Below are 13,859 nucleotides of genomic sequence, written 5' to 3'. Positions count from 1 at the left end.
GTGACCACCTAGAAATATCACTAAAATTCGCAGTTTTCTGGGTTTAGCTAGATACTATCGCCGATTTGTGAAGGGGTTCTCCATGTTGGCATCTCCATTAACCAAGTTACTTCGAAAAGATGTGAAATTTCAGTGGACTGACAAATGCTAGTAGAGTTTTGATGAGTTAAAGAAATGTTTGATTAAAGCTCCAGTCCTTACTTTACCTACCCCGGGTAAAAAATATACAGTTTACAGTGATGCATCTCATGATAAGTTAGGCTGTATATTGATGCAAGAGCGGAACGTCATTGCCTATGCATCACGCCAGCTGAAAATCGCATGAGAGGAATTATTCGACACATGACTTAGAGCTAGCAGCTATTATGTTCGCTCTTAAGATCTATAGATACTATTTGTATGGGGAGAAGTGCTACTTCTACACAGATCATAAGAGTTTGAAGTATCTAGGCACTCAGAAGGAGTTGAATTTGAGACAGAGGAGATGGTTAGAGTTGATAAAAGAGTATGATTGTCTGATAGAATATCAGCCAGGGAAAGCTAATGTGGTGGCTGATACCTTAAGTCGTAACACTATGGCAAGTCTATGGGTTTCTCCTTTGTCTATAGTACATGAGTTGAGAGTATTGCATGCTAGATTAAAGATTAATGATAAGGGGCAAATAGCTGTTGCATGGCATGCACAGCCAGTGTCGATTGATCATATCAGAATGGCTACTCAGAATGATCAGAAGTATCAGAAGCTGTTAGAAGAAGTCAGATAGGGCAAAAAACCTGAGTTCTCAGTGAGAGATGATGGCTTATTGCTACATCAGGGCAGAATGTGCGTTCCTAATGACATTGACTTGAAACAGATCATTTTGAAGGAAGCACATGAGTCTCCTTTTGCTATGCACCCTGGTGGCACGAAAATGTATAAAGGGCTGAAAGAGCACTACTGGTGGATGGGTATGAAAAGAGATGTGGCAGAATTTGTTTTCAAATGCCTAACTTGTCAGCAAGTAAAGGCAGAGCATCAAGTACCAGCTGGTTTGTTACATCCACTACCAGTATTAGAATGGAAATGGGAGAGAATAACTATGGATTTTACTATGGGACTTCCGAGGACACAGAAGAGCCATGATGCAGTATGGGTCATTGTTGATAGACTGACCAAGTTTACTCATTTTCTGCCAGTACGGATGGACTATAGTTTAGAAAGATTGGCCAAGTTGTACATTGATGAGATAGTAAGACTGCATGGAGTGCCAGTATCCATCGTATCTGACAGAGATCCTAGGTTCACTTCTAGATTCTAGGATAGTCTTCAAAGAGCCCTAAGAACTAGATTGAACTTCAACACGGCATTCCACCCACAGATAGATGGCCAGTCTGAAAGATTAATTTAGATCTTGGAGGACATGCTACGGGCTTGTGTGATTGAGTTTGAGGGCAGTTGGGACACACACTTGCCTTTGATTGAGTTTGCTTACAACAATAGCTACCAATCAAGCACTGGGATACCTCCATATGAAGCTTTGTATGGAAGAAAATGTAGAACCCCGTTGTGTTGGGATGAAGTGGGTGAAAGAAAGATGATTGGGCCAGAAATTGTTCAATAAACTGAGGAGAAAATCATATTGGTTAGAGATCAACTCAAAGCTGCATCAGACCATTAGAAGTCTTATATTGATCTGAAGAGAAGAGATATTGAGTATACAGTGGGTGAGAAAATATTCCTCAAGGTTTTCCCTTGGAAGAAAATTATGAGATTTAGTAGGAAGGGGAAACTGAGTCATCGTTTCATCGGGCCATATGAGGTTCTGGAGAGAGTGGGTCCTTTGGTATATCATTTGGCACTACCTCCAGAGTTGGAGAAGATACATAACGTCTTCCATGTATCGATGTTGAGGAGGTATAGATTAGACCCATCTCATGTACTACCAGTGGAAGAAATTGAAGTGAATCCAGACCTCACATATGAGGAAGAACCCATAGAGATTCTGGCTTATGAGGTGAAGCAGCTACGGAACAAGCAGACACCATTGGTAAAAGTGTTGTGGAACCATCATTCAGGCCATGAGGGTACTTGGAAACAAGAGGAGGACATGAGGAGACAGCACCCACAGTTGTTCAGAGACTGATACCAGGTAAAATTTCGAGACAAAATTTATTTTAAGTGGGGGAGAATTGTAACACCCCTAGTATAAAGAAAAAAAATGAAGCATAAGAAGTTAAATAAGCCGGGAGTCACAATGATGGGTGGCCTTCTCAGGAAATGACTGTGAGGTCAATCTTAACTCAGGTTTCGAATTGGAAAATATGATGCTGCGGTCCTTAGGACTATTGTGAATACAGTAGAAAAGAGAAGATCATGAAAAAGAATTGTTAAGCAGGTCAAATAATTAGGTTTGGGATCCGGAAGAAATATCGAATAACTTACAAACTGGATTGAACCAACGAGGAGCAATTTGGTCAATTCACCCCTATAGCTGACTCTTGACCTAAATGTCCAATAAAATCAGAGAAAAGAAAATTTCGAGATCAAGAATTAAATTAAAGAACTAATGGAAAAATAAATGCAAAAGAAAAAGGAAAAGAAAAGTTTATTTACATCATGCATGACATAAGCATGATGCAATGAATTTAATATTTAAAAAATTGAAATTTTGGGATAATTATGTATTAATAAAGTTGAAAATTCAAAAGAAATAAAATTGTTTCCCTTTTTCTTCATTTGGCCGGCTTATCTCCTCTCTCTCTTCTCATTCATTTCTCTCACAAGCCTCCATTGAAACACAATTCCAAGCTTTTGTGAACCCTAAAATCAGCCATAAAAACTATAGATTTCTTAAGTAAATCTTATCCTAGAACCTTGATTCATCTATTGACAATAAAAAAAAGAGGAAAGAAGTGGGATTTGAGAAGGGGAAATTTTGTCTAAATAAGGTTAGTAATCTAAACTTGGAAATTGTAGTTAAATGTTTATGTTCTAGTTTAATTAACTTAGAAATTGTGTAAAATCAAACAAAAACAATTGTTGAGGGACCAAATAAGAATTTCAGCCAGTCTTAGTTAGGGTTTGAAATGAACGAGTTTGAGGTGTTTAAATGGTTATTAGAGGTGAATTAGGTGTATAGATCATGAATGTACACTTTGATATGCATTAGATTGAACTTTATGTAATTAGGGTTTTGAGCATGTGAAAAAAATTGGAAAAAATTTTGAGAATTGGTCAATTGATGTAGTTGACCTTACTTGAGTTGAGAATTGGTCAATTGTGACCATTTGTGGTGTGTGTGGATTGTTAAAACCAAGCTTCAATTCGGATTAGTTAGGGCCAGTCTGCAAGTAGCTTGATCTAGGTCCTTTTTAGGGACCAAAACTAAAAATTTACTAACACAATTGGTGTAAGGCCAATTGGGAATAAAACTAGACACAAAATAGACCATTTTTCATTTAGGAATCATGCCCAGAAAGTGACCATAACTTAGTGAACAATTAGGCCAAATCTGGAATTGGGCACACTGACCTATACAAAAATGACCAAATGAACACTAGTTACGTAAATGACCATAACTTAGTCTAGGAAGGTCCAAATGACCTGAATTTTATACTAATAGAAAGCTGAGACATAGCACTAAAACTTTCATGAAGAAAATAAACCCAAATTTTGACCATAACCTGTCCAAAAACTCACCTGCAATCAATGTATAAAAATTTCCATAACTCAGGAAATGCCCAGAATTCTGGGTAACACCAAATCCGGCCAGCCATGTTCAAATAGCCATAACTAGGGCTACAAAACTCCAAATGGAGTGATTCAAAGAGGGAAGTAAATTTAAGACAATAAGGAACAACTTCTATGAAGAAAACTTAGCCAAATTACCACAGCAACTTGACCAATGGAATAGTCCAATACAAGACACCAAATCTGAAATTTGGAAATTTCACCTAAGAGACTTAAGATTTGAGGAAACAACCAAAACCAACAAATTAGGTGACCAAAATGTGGTATGTGGGTGAAATTGAAATCCCTATACCTATTAAGCATGAGAAAGTTAATAATTTGACTTGAATAGTGTCGTGAATAGTAATCCCGAAATACAAATTTTAAAGAACGTCAGGTTAAGCGTATTAAAGCTAGATATAAATAGATTTGAATTTATTTTTGGACTTATGATAAATTATGATATTGAAACATTGTAAAGTTATGTGTTTCAGTTGAAAAGAATACTGGGAAGGAACCCGAGGCATCAAGTCAAGGCCAAGAGGCGACTCACATAAGGTTTGTGCATAACATAAATATTATTTAAAATTTGATTGCAAAGTGCATGAAATGAATCGTGATTTACTTATATTGCAAAATGGTGATTGAAATGTATGTTATGTTTTTTACTTAAATTGTTGAAAGTTTACTTGTATGTATTTGAAATGGCAATAAATGTTTGGCAAATTGTTAAGATAGTTTTGAAACCACAGTGTCACGACCATATATTTGAATGCCTCACTAGCATGACTAGTGGGAGGAATTAGTTTTGAATTTTGATTCCCTCTCTGGTTAAAGTGTTGAGGTGTGTGCCAGTAGAGGAAGAAATTGAATGGATACCCATAGTTTGAGCTAGCTAGCCTTGTGATTTCTCATAAGCCTCTAACTGTTGAGATGAATATTATTTTGAATGGCAAGATATAACTATGTGTTTTTATGAAATTCATTTTGAGACTTCCTAAATGAAATTGTTTAGACTAAAAGTTTATAAATCATGTTTTATATCTGTCTTTCATTATCAACACTGTATTTGAATAAATGTGATTTGAATTATACATAAAATGTTATTTTAGTATGTTGTGCACCACTGAGTCATAGTACTCAGCAATGGTTGTTATTACTATCGCAGATATAAATACTAGAAAAGCAACAGAGTGAGCTGCTGAGGATCTTGGAGCTACATCCCTGAGGTTTTTTCGGGTATAATTTTATATCCTGATTGTAATATTTATATTTGTGTATATAACCGTATGTACATGTATAAATTGGCTTTGAGCAGTTGTATAAATTTTGTAATAATATTAGTTTGGATTTTCTAATGTAAATTTTTGGGTTGATGAATGTAAATTATTTTTACTTTAATGAAAAATGAATGGAAATATTGAGAATTGTTTGAAATTTTAGAGTTTGGGAAAAATTGTGTTGATTGTGTTGTAGGAGTGATGGATTTTGATGAAATGAATTATAGGAAGTGTTTTTACAGGTTTTTGAAGAACTATTTTCTTAAAATACAAACGGCACTCTGCCAAAATTTTGAAAAATTTTTGGCAGAAATAAAAATGGACAAAAATTTTAACTAGCTTTTAAACTTCTATTAAACGTAAGAAAATGCTCACCACTTCTAAAAAGTAAGAAAATGGTTTTAAAATCCCTTGTAAGGTTCTTAATGAGTTATCGGTAGGTGAAGTTTGGTAGTTTATTAGGTATTCTACGGGATCATGTTATGCCTTATAGAAGGGTAAGGTGTAACACTAATTCTGGACTTAACTAAATGAAATTGTTGGCCAAAGTTGGGCTACCAAATCTGGCAGAATGGGATTCTGCCCAGAAATTCTGAGCAGATACCAATCCAGCCAGCCTTATTCAAATTGACATATCTTGAGCTAGAAAACTCTAAATGGAGTGATTCAAAATGGAAATTAAAGAAGACACAATAAAGTACAACGTTGATTAAGAACATTTGGCCAAATTCTCACTGTAGAATTGTCTAATGGAACAGTAAACTCTAGCACCTAAAATTGAAAATTTTGATTTATTTCCTATTGGTTTGAAGCATTGATTGGCAACTAATGCCAACACTTTTGGGAACTAAAATGTGGTAATTTCATGTGATTAAAACTCATGTAACTGTTATATATGAGAAAGTTAATATTTTGACTTAAATGGTAAAATGAATAGTAATCTTACATGTTAAACACAAAAATTTAATCAAGAATTTTGTAATATGCCCTAGTAGACCAAGTAAGATTGGGTTGGATAGGTTGACATACCAATAGGGTTCGGATAGCAGTACTGCATATGCTATCATACCATTCTGTGATTTATGGCTTAAGTGGCCATTCGGTGATTTTATGGCTTTTAGCCATTCTGATATTGTTGTGATACTTGGCCTTATGTCTAATATTTATTACAGCTCATTAGCTGTTCTGTTGCACACCAGGAGACACCTTATGAATAATGGTGTGACGGCCCAAGGTACTTGGTACCCAATGCCAGTTTACCCGTTTATCCAGTCCAGTCATCCAGTATAGGTTACTTGGGCAACCAAAAATAGAAGTTGATAAATTTAATTAAATAATTGATATAAACAATAACAAATTAATAATACTACAAATAAGTACCAGAAATTATTCATATAGAAAACCTGCATACACTCTGCATGCTTGTTCCATTTTAGTTCTTTTTATTTTATTATTGGCACCACTAAGCAATATTGCTTAGTGCGTTGCTTTTGCCATGCGTAAGTTCTGGAGAGATTGATAGAGAGCCCAGTAGACCACAGACTAGGTGAGGCCACAGACATGCATAGAGTCAGAGTCACCTCTCAAGCTACAGTGCATTGGTAGGACACTAGGTCCCATTTTGTATTTTGTAATTTTTGTATACTTTGTAATTAAACTTTTATTTTATTATGTATATTTAAAACTTCTATAGTTTAATTTTTTATTAATGTGATTATCTGTAAATTTGTGTTTATAGATATAGATAAAATTTGAGTATTTATTCAAAATCTGAGTATGATTTTGATATGAAATAAATGAATGACAAATTGAGGAATTATTGAGAAATGATGATTATTTGGAGTTGTGGGTTGAGAAAATTATTGGATGTGTTTTCTGCAGGTTCCGAAGAACTGTTTTCTCCATTTTTAGCCAGTACTCTGCCGGATTTTCTGTAAAATTTTTGGAACCTTAAATTAATTCAAAATTTCTATAAATAAATTAAATGACATAAATTTCACTTTATGATAAATAAATAAATAAATTAAGAAAAGAGTAAATTGTAATAAAATAAGATATGGTGCTCCGACACATTGTGTGGCATATCTTGCTCGGCTATACTGTAGACGGGTAAGGGCTGTTACATTTAGTGATATCAGAGCTTGGTTTAGTGCATTTATGGGTCTAGATAGAGTTCATACCATGCATTGCATTTGTAAGAGTCGAGGTGACACTAATGCAGATTTGTTTGTTTTTCTTATTTTGATTAGGATATGGACCCTACGTCACAGAGAGCAGTAGACGAGGAAGTGGCGAGTCATGCTCCACCTGTAGCTAAGACTGAAGGTAGGGGAGAACTTGCTCCACCAGCACCAGAGGTGCCTGCACAGCCTCCACCGGCTATGTTTTAGCACATGGCTGATTTCTTCAGACAAATGGCTAGGGTTATGCCACCGCCACCACCTCTACAGCAGAAATCTCACTTGGAAAAACTGAGGAAATTCAAAGTTGTGGACTTTTTGGGTAAGAGAGAAGAAGACTTAGTGGCAGCTGAAAATTGGTTAGACATAACCATCCGGGTATTGAAGCAACTTCATTGCACCCCAGAGCAAAACTTGGAGGGTGCGGTGTCTTTACTACATGAGGATGCTTATCAGTGGTGGGACACTGTATCTAGTGAAGTCCGGCCAGAACTAATAACTTGGGATTTCTTCCTTGCTGAGTTCAGGAAGAAGTATATGGGAAGCGTGTACCTGGAAGACAGAAAAAGAGAGTTTATCAGCTTGAGTCAGAGACAACTGACTATACAGAATATGTCACACCCTACCTCTCCATAAGGCATGACATGATCCCGTAGTATACCTAATAAATTACCAAACTTTATCTACTGATAACCCATTAAATACACTACAAGGGATTTTAAACCTTTTCTTACTTCTTTTTACAGTGGTGAGCACTTTTGACGGATATTAAAAATTTTTAACTGAAGTGAAACAAAATGACAAATTTGAGTATCAATAATTTTCTGTAAAAATTTTGGTAGAGTGCCATCTGTATTTTGAATAAAACAGTTCTTCAAAAACCTGTAAAAAGCACTTCCAATATATTTCTCAATCCCAAATTCTAATAAATTTGTTCAACACAATAAATTTCTCAACATTATCAATTCAGTTCAACAATAAATTTTTCAGTGTTTTCAAAAGCTGAGATAAGATAAATATACCACAATATTTTTACAAGCTAAAATAATTTACAATTTTAGTTTACAACTGCTCAAAACCAAGTACAGTATATACATACAGTGCACATACATTATAACAAAAACTACACAATATGGTATACTCCATATACCAGGCGATATCTTAAAATGTGGTACAAGCAGCCTACTCTGCTACTCTGTCTGTCTGCCTACCTGCGACAGCAATGAAAAAGCTATCGCTGAGTAAAATTTACTTAGTGATGCACAATAACAATTTAAAATGAGGTATGTAAAACTTTTATTGACAATTTACAATCCAAACAATTCACAATTTTTCAAAGCTCATATAACACAAATTTAATCAAACAATTTGATAACATAGTGTTGCTAATGAATAATACAACTTAGGTCATGACACAAACTTTTCCGAATATGTCGTGTTGTACACCACGACAAGGCACACTCACCCCACTAATCGAAATCAATGAGGGAGGAAGCTAGCTAGATAATGAGTACCCATCCACACTCACCTCAGACTGGTAAGTCAAAGAGGGAGGAATATAATCACACTCACCCCATAAATGGAGGAGGAACATAGTAACATTGTCATGCCAAGTGTGAATCAAAACAATTCCAAATCACAATATTTTATACAAACCTCAAATCACATTTTATCTCAAAATTTCCATTTGCAAAGTAGGCAACACAATAATTTCCAAACATAATTCCCAAAGTTAAAACAATAAAAAATTATTCATAACTCAATTCTCCAAATAAATTTTCTACTAAAAGTAGTGAATATAAAAAGTATTATGCACAGACACAATTTAAAACTGTAATGTTCAAATAAATTTTTAAGTAGAAAATAAGAAATCAAAATTATTGTGCACAAACACAATTTAAAACAATAACATACAAATAATCATAGTTTATTTCAATTGAAAAATTCAAAAGAAATAATTATTGTGCACAAACCTCTGATATATGCCTAGTGGCCCTGACTCAATATTCGTTATGCTTCTCAATATCCTTTTCAACTGAAACACACAATTTAAAGTGTTTCAGTACTCAATGAATTTGTTTCTAACAAAAAAAAAATCCAATATTTAAATTTTCTTGGTACTATTCCCTTCAATTCATTTCATTAGTCAACCTATAATGTTGACCCTTGATGCACTCTAAGTGAGTCAATTCTAATGTTACCAATATGTCACATTTCATAGCCTTTTAGTGTTGGTATATGTTACCAATTTCATTTCCAAGTGTATTGCATTTTATTGCAATTTACCGGATTTCGGTGTACTATTTTGACCTAGCCGGACGACCTAGTTTCCTCGGTTTTTAGGTTTCGGTCCAAACTAAAAACTTGTAGGTCTATGACTTATTGCACACAGGGCAAAATTTTAGGTCATTCTGATTTGTATAGACCAAGATATGGTCAATTTACCAATGCTGGACAAAATGCACTAAAATGATAGGCTTAGGTAATTTTCAGGTCACTTTTGGTTCGGCCAGTTTTGGTACTTGAACTTGTGCAAGCTATGTGGCTTGGTTATGGCCATTTCTGGGCTTTGGTGTCTTCATAAGAATTGTAGCTCTATGTCTAAATATTCATGGTAAAAATTTCAGATCAATTGGACCTATTTTGAGTAAGTTATGGTCAAAACGCTAACTGCTGCCCAAATGGTCAATTTTCAGGTTTTTAAGGCACTAATCCGGATTTGGTCATTTTTCAAGTTACTTTCTAAGCAGGATTTTGGCAACATTTCTACATGAAAGTTGGCCTATTTGGTGTCTATTTTTACTCCCCATTGGCCTCATACCAATTGGGTCCACAATTTTGCACTCATAACCTAATTTAGGTACTGCCATCAATACACAACCTGCACAAGCCACTTACACTTCCAATTTGACATTCCTTCTCCTCCTCATTACTTCATTATTCATGCATAGCACTTCTACAAATATTAAACACAATTCCAGCAAGTATATTGGGCAGAACACTCAAGTGTTCAATGCACAAAATACACCATTCAAGTTCAACATTCACTTCCACCAAAATTCAACATATCTCAATATCAATATCACACATACACTTCCATATACTCATACCTCAATATCAATTACACATGTTACCCACAATTTAACACTATCATATTTCATTAATAAACTTCATATTCACACACCCAAATTCTTGATATTATAGGCTGCTAAACATGGCAGTTTGCCAAAGTATTAAGGTCCCATTTCAAACCCTTAATTCAAGCACTAATAACCCTTACTACATCTTCCATTAGAGTTAATCAACCTATTTTCCCATCATTTACATGTAAATAACAAGTTAAACATTTTAACTTTCATGGCTGCCAAAATGGTACATCACCAATAATTCATCAGACCTCAAACTTCTTCCATAATTTAACTCACCACAACACCCACACAAACTTTAATGAAACAAAAATGGAAAACAAGCACTTACTCAATTTGAAGCTTGTTAAAAACTCATCAAAACCTATCTTTCTTGCTCCCCAATTGCTGCCCAAGGTGTGGTGATCACTTTTAGTGAAGGAACTATGGTGAAATGAAGCTTGGAATGGGAGTGCATGTGGCTTACTCCATGGACGGCAATGGAGCTTTAATGGTGGTTCATATGGCTGTTTGTTATGAGGTTGAAGATGAAGTGGTTTCTGCCCCAAAATATGCTATATTATATGTCCACTAATCCCTTTAGTGGAGCACTAAGTTTAGTTAATGATTAATTAATCCAAAGTTTTCAATTTTGCAATTTTGTCACCATTCTTTCACTATTTACATTATGTACCATAATTTCAATTTTCATGACATTTTTAGAGTTCAATATCATTTATTTTTAATGGACATTTAAGTCAAAAGGCAACTCGGGGTGTCAATTGACCATAATGCCCCTATTCGGGTTGCATTCCCAATTTTTCGATAACACCAAGTTTTGTCATTTTCTCGATTTCTCGTTTTTCTTTGTACTAATTAATTAATTTTTTTTTTTATATTTCTAATGAAATTTATACTTTAATAAGTTTTTAATTATGTCTCTAAACTAAATTTCGAGGGTTTCCTGCAGTCCTGGGGTCGGCTATTGCTTGTGCCGTAACTTCCCTGTGCGGTCACCCATCGCTGCAGTGCTGGCTCGTTTAACTTAGTTTCATTTCATTGCTATTATTTTTCCTTTATTTTTCTTGTGTTTCATTATTTTATGTCTCCTCACTAACAATTAAATGTAGTTCTAGGCATCCTAGCTGTTCGAACAAACACTGATCACCGGAACAATAGAACGCACTACCGAACATAGGGGTGTTACAGAATATGAACGAGAATTTATGAGACTGAGTAGGTATGGGAGAGAGATAGTTCTCACATAAGCAGAGAGGTGCAAAAGGTTTGAAGAGGAACTAAATGACAATATTAAACTCATGATTATTGCCTTGAGAATTACAAACTTCACTAAATTAGTGGAAGTTGCTGTAAAGGTTGAGAAAGTCAGGATAAATGAGCAGACTAGAAGGAAGAGACAGTAAAAGAGGGGTCCAGGTTAGTCTAGTTCATTCTTTGCACCTGGGAAGAAATTTAAAGGTCCACTTGCTTAGAGTTTGAGTCAACCTCAAGCTCAGGGTCAGTCCCAGAGGCCCAGACCATAGTTCACACCTAGGAGAGGCTAGTCCACACCATCAGTGGGTAGCTCTCCATGAACGATGTTCAGGGGATTAGCCCCAGCATCTTTTGCCTGTCCACACTGCCTGAAGTGGCATAAGGGGGAGTGTTGGAGAGTGACAGGTGCCTGCTTAAGGTGTGGGTCTACAGAGCATCAATTAAGAAACTGTCCATGTAGAACTACTACAGCTGCTCCAGCACAAGTAGATAGACCTGCCCCTGCACCTCAAAGGGGTAGAAAGTCCAATAAATCTGAGGCAGATGGTCCATCACAAAGACCTATATCTGAGACAGTCGAGAGGCTAGAGGCCAGAGTACTTGCCAGGGCTTATGCCATGAGAGCTCAGGAGGAGCAAGATGCCCCAGATGTCATCAAGGGTGCGTTCTCCCTCTACAACACATATGTGCATGCATTGTTAGATCCAGGATCCACTCATTCATAAATCTGCATCAACTTACCCATAGAAAGGGGGATATTAGTAGGGGAGAGTGACCAAGACATTCTGGTCACTAATCCATTGGGCTATAGTGTGGTGGTGAATAAGGTGTACAAAGGTTATTCGTTAAGGATTCAGGGGTATGAATTCTTAGCAGACCTGATTGAATTGTCTTTCCACGAGTTTGACGTGATTTTGGGAATGGACTAGTTGTCATGTCATTAAGCAATGGTCGACTGTAAATTGAAGAGGATATCCTTGAAAACTCCTAATGGTAATGAGATCACAGTTGTGGGGGAAAGGATAGATTTCTTGTCCAATGTCATCTCAGTCACAGTTGTAAGAAAACTGATGAGAAAGGGCTGTGAAGCCTACCTAGCACATGTGGTTGATACTAGACAGGCTAAGCCAGATCTGTGTGATATACCCATAATAAGAGACTTCCCAAATGTGTTCTTTGAAGAATTGCCTGGTTTGCCACCAGAAAGGGAAGTCGAATTTGCTATTGAGGTACTGCCAGGTACAACACCAATTTTTATTGCTCCTTATAGGATGGCACCCACTGAGTTAAAGGAGCTGAAAATCCAGTTGCAGGAGTTACTGGATAAGGGGTTTATAAGCCCTAGTGTGTTACCATGGGGAGCTCTAGTGTTGTTTGTAAAGAAAAAGGATGGGACTTTGAGGCTATGCATTGATTATCGGCAGTTGAATAAAGTGACTATGAAGAATAAGTATCCATTGCCTAGAATTGATGACCTATTTGATTAGTTGAAGGGAGCTGGAGTATTTTCCAAAATTGATCTCAGATCAGGGAATCATCAGCTGAGGGTAAAGGATGCAGATGTGCCAAAGACTGTATTCAGAACTTGGTATGGGCATTATGAGTTTCTAATGATGCCCTTGGGTCTAACAAATGCACCAGCAGCATTCATGGACCTTATGAACTGTATCTTCCATCCATACTTAGATCGGTTCGTAGTGGTCTTTACTGATGATATTTTGGTGTATTCCAAGACTAGGAAAGAACATGATGAGCATATAAGGATTGTTCTGCAAACCCTGAGAGAAAAGAAGCTATATGCTAAGTTGTCCAAGTGTGACTTCTGGTTGAGTGAAATTGCATTCCTTGGACACATAGTATCAGCTGATGGGATTAGAGTGGATCCCAAGAAGATAGTAGCAGTGATGGAGTAGAAGCCTCCCAGAAATACAACTGAGGTCTGAAGTTTCTTAGGGCTAACTGGGTATTGTAGAAGATTTGTGAAGGGGTTTTATTTAATAGTTGCTCCAATGAACAAGTTGTTACACAAGAATGTTAGATTTGACTAGAACGACAAGTGTCAAGCCAGTTTTGAGAGGCTGAAGGCTATGTTAATAGAGGCACCAGTGTTAACACAGCCAGTGTCAGGAAAAGACTTTGTGGTCTACAGTGATGCTTCTCATAATGGGTTAGGGTGTGTATTGATGCAAGAGGGGAAGGTGGTTGCCTATGCTTCCAGGCAACTAAGGCCACATGAACAGAACTACCCCACCCATGATCTGGAACATGTGCAATTATCTTCGCACTGAAG

This window comes from Hevea brasiliensis, chromosome 4 (genome assembly GCF_030052815.1).
Source record: "Hevea brasiliensis isolate MT/VB/25A 57/8 chromosome 4, ASM3005281v1, whole genome shotgun sequence".
Classification (NCBI taxonomy): domain Eukaryota; kingdom Viridiplantae; phylum Streptophyta; class Magnoliopsida; order Malpighiales; family Euphorbiaceae; genus Hevea; species Hevea brasiliensis.
This window is presented reverse-complemented; position numbering follows the sequence as displayed.